General features: G+C 44.4%; 1 non-coding gene across 1 annotated transcript; it reads left to right on the forward strand.

Moving 5' to 3' along the window:
* Positions 1 to 6973: 6973 nt before the first annotated feature.
* Trnas-cga (transfer RNA serine (anticodon CGA)) lies at positions 6974 to 7048 on the forward strand. Its single transcript has one exon. It is a non-coding gene; the product is annotated as a tRNA-Ser (tRNA).
* The last annotated feature ends 4376 nt before the right edge of the window (positions 7049 to 11424 follow it).

The following is an 11424-nucleotide window of genomic DNA, read 5'->3' on the forward strand; positions in this document are numbered from 1 at the left end:
GCAACAGGTCCCAGGTTCAAACTAGACAGTTCCCTAAAAAACACGCTCAGGGCGTCGTTGCGCGAAAGTGGTAGGGAGACACGATATAGGACAACAGACACCACGCAGAATGTTAGAATATGAGCTGGAAAATTATTGATAGAATCCATAAAAAAGTTAGAATAAAGAACAGAAGTTAAGACAGAAAATTAAAATTTGGTAGCCAACGGAGTCAGTGTGCTGTTGAAAAGCACGCAAGGATAACTGTGAATCGGTAACGGAGTTAACGTGGGAAGAGAAATGAGAATAACAAGACGAGATCGATATATATAAAAATACCCGTCCTGCTAGAAGTCGATTTTTACTGACACATTAAGTATCACAAAAAGTAAATAATAAAACACCTACCCTATACTGGCGCATACAATAAAGTAACACCTGTAAGGATTAGCAGTTTGCTCTTTCCAAGTGTCATTAATGGAATGTGGGAGAGAGGGAGTTGAAAGCCAGAAGAAATAGAATCTTGTCAGGCAATGAAACCTTGGTCTGGCTTAATAGTCAGCAGAGTTCCTGATAAAGGACTGGACAGTTGTTTGTCGTTGGCGAAGACAAGGGAGGAAATAGCAGGCACAAAGCTCACGCAGACCAGCGCTAAAAGCTTAAGCTGTGATGTTTATGACCTCCGTCCGCGACTGCGTGTGTGGACTTCGCGGAAAGACTAAAACGAAACGAATATTCACTGTAAGGCATTTGTAGAGCGGAATGGTTTGTGAAAAAGTATTAAGTGGAAAGAAGGACACCGCCTAACCCGAGACCATCGTAAGAAAAAGCTCGAATCGCCAGACAGACAACACAAGCAGTCCCACCAAATGGGAGACATCCTGTCCGACAAATATCTTACAGCTGCAAGAGGGAAAGAGATAACTCTGGCGCACTAGGGTTCGTGCTGACTATATCGAGTTCCTCTGCATTAGGCTGCGTGCCGACAGTGCCTGCCTCAGTACTTAAGAACTGGCCCTCAGCACTGACGACACTGCTATGACAAATCGCTGGTAGACCTTACGTAGCTTCCGTGTCTCATTTTTATATAAACTGACTGCACCGTGCACGTATGTATACAAGATGATTCAGCAAAGCTGTTCACCATTTGTTCACCACACAGCTGATTTGAATTATACTTAATAAACAGAATACAAAACATTGTGCTGAATAACTCAGAGTTGGAAAAGTAGAAAATTTTAGTGGAGAAATTACCACCTCTAATTAGAAATAAAACTTCAATTTAGCTATTAAATCAAATGTCCTTAAAATTTGAAGCTATGTAAACCACTGATTGAAAATTCCATCTTTGACAGCAACGTTGTATGAAGAACTGGGGCCAAACAATGGAATTTCTCTTTCACTTACCATAATTGATATGCATAAGAGACAGTAATATTTACCAATACTACCACTTTTTTTTTTAGATTCCTGAAAAGGCCTTTGTTTGGCTGTTCTTTATTTGAACTGCGAACAGAGATAATGCTTTCCCTTAGGAAAATATACATGATCGCTCGTTTTTCCCAATCTAACAATTACATTTTAATCACGCACGAAATGGCGCTTAAAGAGATCGCGATCGAAACGAAAAATCTCCGTATTTATATATTCCACTTTTACCCACGTAGATCTTTTTACTATACTTTACACTGAAAGGTCATTAAATAACGTAGTCTATTTTTTTCAATGTGAACCAACTTCTACGACACTTACATGATCTAATACAGCATAACGACAATCCCGTACAAGCAATGATAACAGAGACAATAGCATTAGCGGAATAGTAAGAATACAAGAGCGTAAGAGAACAAGACCGCAAAAGATCTTTCTGCATTAATACACAACTTTATATAGTCTTTTAAAATTCTTATCTTTGTGTATTTTTTTATTTCGGTAACAGTTACAAAGGTCATCCATCACAGTATTGCTGAGATGGTTATGTCGAAAAAAATATTATTTAACTCAAGTGAACTAGACGCCGTCATTTAATAAGTATTATGCTTGATTCGAGGAAATTCCTTAAGTCTGGCTGTGACACCTCAGCGAGTCCCACAGGGGTCACTTTGTGGCCATTCCTATTTGCTATATATGTGAATCATCTTCCTCTTAATATTTGACTTGCAGAACTGGTATGTTTTTCAGATGTCAACCAATGCGGCCTTGCTGCGCTGGTATGGTGAACAGCTGACTGCTAGGGGAAACTACAACCGTAATTCTTCCGAGGGGCATGCAGCTCTTCTGTACGGTTAAATGATGATGGCATCCACTTGGGTAAAATATCCCGGAGGTAAAATAATCCCCCTTTCGGATCTCTGGGCGGCTAGTACTCAGTAGGATGCCGCTAACAGAGAAAAAAAAAAAACAGTTGACCTACGTATCGGAGCGTGTAATATCACATACCTTCTATTGTATTGTATGTGAACCGGGGACCTAGAAACGACGGATAGACTCCGTCCCCGCCGCAGCCACAGTGGTCCACAATCCACCGACGACTACCGCACTCCACTTCACCCCTCCGCCGCCCCACACCGAACCCAGGGTTATTGTGCGGTTCGACCCCTGGTGGACCCCCCCAGGGAACGTCTCACATCGGACGAGTGTAACCCCTATGTTTGCGTGGTAGAGTAATGGTGGTGTACCCGTACGTGGAGAACTTATTTGCGCAGCAATCGCCGACATAGTGTAACTGAGGCGGAATAAGGGGAATCAGCCCGCATTCGCCGAGGCAGATGGAAAACCGCCTAAAAACCATCCACAGACTGGCCGGTTCACCGGACCTCGACACAAATCCGCCGGGCGGATTCGTGCCGGAGACCAGGCGCTCCTTCCCGCCCGGAAAGCCGTGCGTTAGACCGCACAGGTCACATACCTAGTCGGGCAGGTATGATAGAAAATTTAAAAAGCAAAATGGATAGGTTAAAGTTTGATATAGTGGGAGTTAGTGAAGTTCAGTGGCAAGAGGAATAGAACTTCTGGGCAGGTGATACAGGGTCATAAACACAAAATCAAATAGGGATAATGCAATAGTAGGCTTAATAATGAAATAAAAAACAGGAAAGAAGATAAGCTGCTACGCACGGCATAGTGAGCGTATTATTGTGGCCAAGATGGACACGAAGCCCACACGCACACAGTAGAAAAAGTTTATGTGCCAACTAGCTCCGCAATGATGAAGAGTTTGAAGAATCGTGTGATGAGAGAAAATAAATTATTCAGGTAGTGAAGGGAGAAGAAAATTTAATAGTCATGGGGGACTGAAATTCGATAGCAGGAAAAGGATGATAAGGAAAAATAGTAGGTGGATATGCACTGGTGGAAAGGAATAGGAGGGGAAGCCGCTTAGTAGAATTTTGCACAGAGCATAATTTAATCATCGCTAGCACTTGATTTGAGACTTAGAAAGAAGATCGTATGTGTGGAAAAGACCAGGAGACAGCGGAAGGTTTCAGACTGATTACATAACGTAAGACAGAGATTTCGGAACCAGATTTCAAATTGTAAAACATTTCCAGGGCAGATGTGAACTCTGATCACAATTTATTGATTATGAACCGCAGGTTACAACTAAAGAAATTGCAAAAAGGTAGTAAATATGGGATAAGGGACATAGATCAGTTGAAAGAACCAGAGGTTGTTGAGACTTTCAGAGCCAGCATGAAGCAACGGTTGACAAAAAAACAGGGAAAAAAATGGAGTTGAATACGAATGCGTAGTTTTGAAATATGAAGTAGCGAAGGCAGCAGAGGATCAAATAAGCAAAAGAGGCAAGGCCTAGTATAAATCCCTAGATAACACAGGAGATACTGAATTTAACTCATGAAAGGACAAAATATGAAAATGCACCAGGTGAAAGGGACTACAAACGTCTAAAGAATGAGACTGGAAAGAATTGCAAAATGGCTAAGCAGGAAAATATAGAGGAAGTGGGAGGTATGATATTGCGAGAAGAATTTGACAGAGCACTGACAGACTTGAGTCGAAACAAGGCCCTGGGAGGAGACGACATTCCGCCAGAACTACTGGTACCCTCTGAAGAGCCATCCTCGACAAAACTCTTCCATCTGGTGCGCAAGACGTATAAGACAGGCGAAATATCCTCAGACTTTAAGAAAAACGAAGTAATTCGAATTCCAAAGAAAGCAAGTGCTGAAATGTGTGGTATTACCGAATTATGAGTTTAATAAGTCATGGTTGCAAAATATTAACACGAATTCTGGAAGGAAGAATGGAAAAACTGGTCCACATCGAAGCAGGTCGTTTTGGATTCAAGAGAAATCTAGGAACACGTGAGGCAATACTGGCCCTAACACGTCTCTTAGAAAATAGGTTAGGAAAAGCAAACCTACGTTTAAAGCTTCTGTAGACTTAGAGAAATCTTTTGACAACGTTAACTGAAACACCCTTTTTCAAATTCTGAAGGGGTCAACGGAGTGAACGTAGGCTATTTACAACTTGTACAGAAACAAGACGGCAGTTATAAGAGACGAGGGGCATGAAAGGGAAGCAGTGGTTGAGAACAGAGTGAGACGCGGTTGTAGGCTATCACCGATGTTGTTCAGTTTGTAAACTGAGCAATCAGTAATGGAAACAAAAGAAAGATCTGGAGTAGGAGCTAATTGACGACACTGTAATTCTGTCAGTTTCAAGAATTGTATGTAAACTGAAGAGCGATCACTGCAGTTAGCTGCTGCGGGACATTAAGCGGAATCAGCGGCAGTGGACGAAAATGTGTGGCGGGCCGGGATTCGAACCCGGGATCTCCTGCTTATTAGGCAGGTGTGGTAACCTCTGCCCTATCTGGGACACGTCCGCAGCTCGTGGTATAGTGGCTAGCGTTGCTTCTTCTGGATCACGGGGTCCCGGGTTCGATTCCCGACGGGGCTAGGGTTTTTCTCTGCCCGGGACTGGATGTTTCTGTTGTCCTCATCATTTCATCATCATCATCATCATCATCATTCGTGACAGTCGCTAGATTAGTTTGTGTAAAAATTAGACTGTGTAAAAATTGGAACTTTGTATGGGTGTTGATGACCGCGCAGTTGAGGGCCCCACAAACTAAACATCATTGTCATACGGGTCACAGCATTATCGCAACAGCACTGACTACCTCGGCACACTTCGAGGCCGACCCACACCCCCACCGAGCGCCACCTACCCGCAGTCCCAGTCCACAGTCCCCAGTGGCTATGGCACCTGCTTGTTAACCATGGGGTCCCGCGTTCGAATCGTGGTCCGGTAGACATTTTCTCTCGTCGCCGCTGATTCCGCTTGATGTCGCGGTGCAGCTGACAGCAGTGATCGCCCTCCGATTTACATACACTACAGGCCATTAAAATTGCTACACCAAGAAAAAATGCAGATGATAAACGGGTATTCATTGGACAAATATATTATACTAGAACTGACATTTTGACGCAGTTTGGATGCATACATCCTGAGAAATAAGTACCCAGAACAACCACCTCTGGCTGTAGTAACAGCCTTGATACCCCTGGGCATTGAGTCAAACAGAGCTTGGATGGCGTATACAGGTATAGCAGCCCATGCAGCTTCAACACGATACCACAGTTCATCAAGAGTTGTGACTGGCGTATTGAGACGACCCAGTTGCTAGGCCACCATTGGCCAGACGTTTTCAGTTGGTGAGAGATCTGGAGAATGTGCTGGCCAGGGCAGCAGTCGAACATTTTCTGTAGCCAGAAAGGCCCGTACAGGACCTGCAACATGCGGTCGTGCATTATCCTGCTGAAATGTAGGGTTTCGCAGGGATCGAATGAAGGGTAGAGTACGGGTCGTAACACATCTGAAATGTAAAGCCCAATGTTCAAAGTGCCGTCAACGCGAGCAAGAGGTGACCGAGACGCGTAACCAATGGCACCCCATACCATCACGCCGGGTGATACGCCAGTATGACGATCTACATCTACATCTACATCTATACTCCGCGAGCCACCTTACGGTGTGTGGCGGAGGGTACTTATTGTACCACTATCTGATCCCCCCTTCCCTGTTCCATTCACGAATTGTGCGTGGGAAGAACGACTGCTTGTAAGTCTCCGTATTTGCTCTAATTTCTCGGATCTTTTCGTTGTGATCATTACGCGAGATATATGTGGGCGGTAGTAATATGTTGCCCATCTCTTCCCGGAATGTGCTCTCTCGTAATTTCGATAATAAACCTCTACGTATTGCGTAACGCCTTTCTTGAAGTGTCCGCCACTGGAGCTTGTTCAGCATCTCCGTAACGCTCTCGCGCTGACTAAATGTCCCCATGACGAATCGCGCTGCTTCTCGCTGGATCATGTCTATCTCTTCTATTAATCCAACCTGGGAAGGGTCCCATACTGATGAGCAATACTCAAGAATCGGACGAACAAGCGTTTTGTAAAACTTCCTGGCAGATTAAAACTGTGTGCCCGACCGAGACTCGAGCTCGGGACCTTTGCCTTTCGCGGGCAAGTGCTCTACCAACTGAGCTACCGAAGCACGACTCACGCCCGGTACTCACAGCTTTACTTCTGCCAGTACCTCGTCTCCTACCTTCCAAACTTTACAGAAGCTCTCCTGCGAACCTTGCAGAACTAGCACTCCTGAAAGAAAGGATATGGCGGAGACATGGCTTAGCCACAGCCTGGGGGATGTTTCCAGAATGAGATTTTCACTCTGCAGCGGAGTGTGCGCTGATACGAAACTTACTGGCAGATTAAAACTGTGTGCCCGACCGAGACTCGAACTCGGGACCTTTGCCTTTCGCGGGCAAGTGCACACTCCGCTGCAGAGTGAAAATCTCATTCTGGAAACATCCCCCAGGCTGTGGCTAAGCCATGTCTCCGCAATATCCTTTCTTTCAGGAGTGCTAGTTCTGCAAGGTTCGCAGGAGAGCTTCTGTAAAGTTTGGAAGGTAGGAGACGAGGTACTGGCAGAAGTAAAGCTGTGAGTACCGGGCGTGAGTCGTGCTTCGGTAGCTCAGTTGGTAGAGCACTTGCCCGCGAAAGGCAAAGGTCCCGAGTTCGAGTCTCGGTCGAGGACACAGTTTTAATCTGCCAGGAAGTTTCGTATCAGCGCACACTCCGCTGCAGAGTGAAAATCTCATTCTGGAAGCGTTTTGTAAGCTACTTCTTTCGTCGATGAGTCACATTTTCTTAGAATTCTTCCTATGAATCTCAACCTGGCGCCTGCTTTTCCCACTACTTGTTTTATGTGATCATTCCACTTCAGATCGCTCCGGATAGTAACTCCTAAGTATTTTACGGTCGTTACCGCTTCCAATGATTTACCACCTATGGCATAATCGTACTGGAATGGATTTCTGCCCCTATGTATGCGCATTATATTACATTTATCTACGTTTAGGGAAAGCTGCCGGCTGTCGCACCATGCATTAATCCTCTGCAGGTCCTCCTGGAGTACGTACGAGTCTTCTGATGTTGCTACTTTCTTGTAGACAACCGTGTCATCTGCAAATAGCCTCACGGAGCTACCGATGTTGTCAACTAAGTCATTTATGTATATTGTAAACAATAAAGGTCCTATCACGCTTCCCTGCGGTACTCCCGAAATTACCTCTACATCTGCAGATTTTGAACCGTTAAGAATGACATGTTGTGTTCTTTCTTCTAGGAAATCCTGAATCCAATCACAAACCTGGTCCGATATTCCGTAAGCTCGTATTTTTTTCACTAAACGTAAGTGCGGAACCGTATCAAATGCCTTCCTGAAGTCCAGGAATACGGCATCAATCTGCTCGCCAGTGTCTACGGCACTGTGAATTTCTTGGGCAAATAGGGCGAGCTGAGTTTCACATGATCTCTGTTTGCGGAATCCATGTTGGTTATGATGAAGGAGATTTGTATTATCTAAGAACGTCATAATACGAGAACACAAAACATGTTCCATTATTCTACAACAGATTGACGTAAGCGAAATAGGCCTATAATTATTCGCATCTGATTTATGACCCTTCTTGAAAATGGGAACGACCTGCGCTTTCTTCCAGTCGCTAGGTAATTTACGTTCTTCCAGCGATCTACGATAAATTGCTGATAGAAAGGGGGCAAGTTCTTTAGCATAATCACTGTAGAATCTTAAGGGTATCTCGTCTGGTCCGGATGCTTTTCCGCTACTAAGTGATAGCAGTTGTTTTTCAATTCCGATATCGTTTATTTCAATATTTTCCATTTTGGCGTCCGTGCGACGGCTGAAGTCAGGGACCGTGTTACGATTTTCCGCAGTGAAACAGTTTCGGAACACTGAATTCAGTATTTCTGCCTTTCTTCGGTCGTCCTCTGTTTCGGTGCCATCGTGGTCAACGATGACGAATACACGCTTCCAAAGTGCGTTCACCGCGATGTCGCCAAACACGGATGCGACCATCATGATGCTGCAAACAGAACCTGGATTGATCCGAAAAAATGACGTTTTGCTATTCATGCACCCAGGTTCGTCGTCGAGTGCACCATCGCAGGCGCTCCTGTCTATGATGCAGCGTCAAGGTAACCGCAGCCATGGTCTCCGAGCTGATAGTCCATGCTGCTGCAAACGTCGTCGAACTGTTCCTGCAGATGGTTGTTCTCTTGCAAACGTCCCCATCTGTTGACTCAGGGCCGGCCGTAGTGGCCAAGCGGTTCTAGGCGCTTCAGTCTGGAACCGCGCGACCGCTACGGTCGCAGGTTCGAATCCTGCCTCGGGCATGGATGTGTGTGAAGTCCGTCGGTTAGTTAGGTTTAAGTAGTTCTAAGTTCTAGGGGACTGATGACCTCAGATGTTAAGTCCCATAGTGCTCAGAGCCATTTGAACCATTTTGCTGGCTCAGGGATCGAGACGTGTCTGCAACATCCGTTACAGCCATGCGTATAAGATGCCTGTCATCTCGACTGCTAGTCATACGAGGCCGTTGCGATCCAGCACGGCGTTCCGTATTACCCTCCTGAACCCACCGATTGCATATTCTGCTAACAGTCATTGGATCTCGAACACTGCGAGCAGCAATGTCGCGATACGATAAACCACAATCGTGATAGGCTACAATCCGACCTTTATCAAAGTCGGCAACGTGATGGTACGCGTTTCTCCCCCTTACACGAGGCATCACAACAACGTTTCACCAGGCAACGCCGGTTAGCTGCTGTTTGTGTATGAGAAATCGGATGGAAACTTTCCTCATGTCAGCACGTTGTAGGTGTCGCCACCGGCGCCAACCTTGTGTGCGCCAGCGGCGCCAACCTTCTGTGAATGCTCTGAAAAGCTAATCATTTTTCATATCACAGCATCTTCTTCCTGTCGGTTAATTTTCGCGTCTGGAGCATGTCATCTTCGTGGTATAGCAATTTTAATGGCCAGTAGTGTATAATATTCCACAGCTGCAGGGTCTGCATGGTGTCTGTTCATTCGAAGGAACCGACACCACGCATATAAAAAAAATTCAAGAATGTTGTCCAGAAACCATTGCCTCAGATATGGTGCTTTGCTTCGTGGCGGGGTGCGTTGATTGTCTACACACTTCTCACGCATCGCTTAGCACTGACTGTACAGAAATGCGTGGCTGATGAGGAGCTGCCCGAACACTCCAGTCCGTTCTTTTAACTCTATACCCACAGCAATTTTTTTTAAATTCTTTATTCAGAATAATTACATTGATTTATATCAATCCACTACGTAACTACATTAGTGGGTCGTAAATTTACATTTGTGTTACAGTTACTGCAGCTTAATTTATTAATACTACAGGTATGTTAGTACTACTGTTATTTATCCACTATGGGCATTTCGAATTTACTTTTATTCTACGCTACATGTTTTTTGGTTACTGTTTAATTGTGGCTAATTCACTAGGGCTGTTTTTCTTCCTTGTAATTGTGCAGGCTGGGCTCGGAGTAGCACTTCCGGACTCACCAGTGCTCCCTTCCGCTGATTTCACGATATTCGTTAGAACGACCCTTCGCGATGCTCGACCAACCCTGCGCGTGAGGACATGAGCTCACCTGGTCTCGGTTTAGCTGTGGCTGCTCATTCGACTTCTTCACAAACACAACACCAACAGCAAGTCGGGCAACTTGAAAGTGGGTGAACTCTCTCTCTCCACTGACAACAAAGTATTCCTTGTCTTCTTTAAGGGGAGAAACCACATTAGGAGGTTCAAAAAATACGATGTTTTTATTGCATAAATCGTTAGCTTAACTATTCAAGAATACGCTGTCAAAATTTCGAAGTGAAATTTGCATTCGTTCAGACGTTGTGATCATCAAGTTTCAAAAAGCAAATGTGTAGGTGACGTCCAGAATGGAATGAGGACTTGACTCCGAAACATTCGAAAAACTAAAAAGCTTGGGGGAAAAGGCAAACTCACAGAGCCATTACTGAAAAAGCTCAACGTTTATTATAGACTAGCTATTAGAAGACGTATAGATAGTGTGCAAGACATGAAAATGGCAATTATGGCGTCATACTATCATATGATTTCTACGGATGAAACTCCACGACACGAGTATTGCCCAGAGGGAAAAGTCAGCTGGTGTGACTGGCAGAAACGTACAGCCCTTAGAATGGAACATGAACCGCACCATACTCCATTGCACCTCGACGTACAGAAGGAAATTCTTCCAATATATGAAGATTTATCAAGGGATGAATTACTGGAAAGATGTTTAGGTGGCCACATGCAAAATTCGAACGGAAGTTTAAACTCCACTGTTTGGTGATTAGCTCGTAAAGACTTGCACTCCGGACTAAAAGTCGTCGAACTGACATCGTATTTAGCAGCGGGCTTATTCAATGAAGGAAATTCATCCTTTCTGATGGGCATGAACGAAGCAGTAATTGTAGTAGGCACGCAAGGCTTCAATTATGCCGAACAAATGGATATCCAGAGCGTGAGCCGGCAGAATCGACGCAGTTCACTGGAATCGAAGGGAGGCCAGAAAGCTCGGAAAGCACTGCTACAAGCGCAAAGCGAAGCCAATTAGGAAGAAGGATTAAGGGTTACTATATGGTCGTGGAAACGCAGATTGATCGGTAAGCATTTTACATTATTGTTAACGTCCTTGAATTTCTAGTTTCCGAGAATTTATTTTTCAAACGCTTTTATCTCGAAACGACTTTTTTCACATTTGCGTGTAGTCTAACTTAGAAAGTGTAGAACCGATCAGTATGAAAATTGATAGTATGATTCTTTATAAAATTATGAATTTTATGAACCAACTTGTGAGATGATATCATGATTTTAAGGGTGTTTTCCTTGCATAATTAGAGAAAAAATCGTGAAGATCGAAGTAAATTGTTCCAACGCCTGCAAAATTCTTAATTTTCATTATTTTTACCTGCTTTGAGGTTCATATTTTAATGTAAAAGCAAAACCTGTTTGATTTCATATGAAATCCGGAATGGCTGCACTGCACGCAATTGGAGAAC

The sequence above is a fragment of the Schistocerca serialis genome, chromosome 4, assembly GCF_023864345.2.
Source record: "Schistocerca serialis cubense isolate TAMUIC-IGC-003099 chromosome 4, iqSchSeri2.2, whole genome shotgun sequence".
Lineage (NCBI taxonomy): Eukaryota > Metazoa > Arthropoda > Insecta > Orthoptera > Acrididae > Schistocerca > Schistocerca serialis.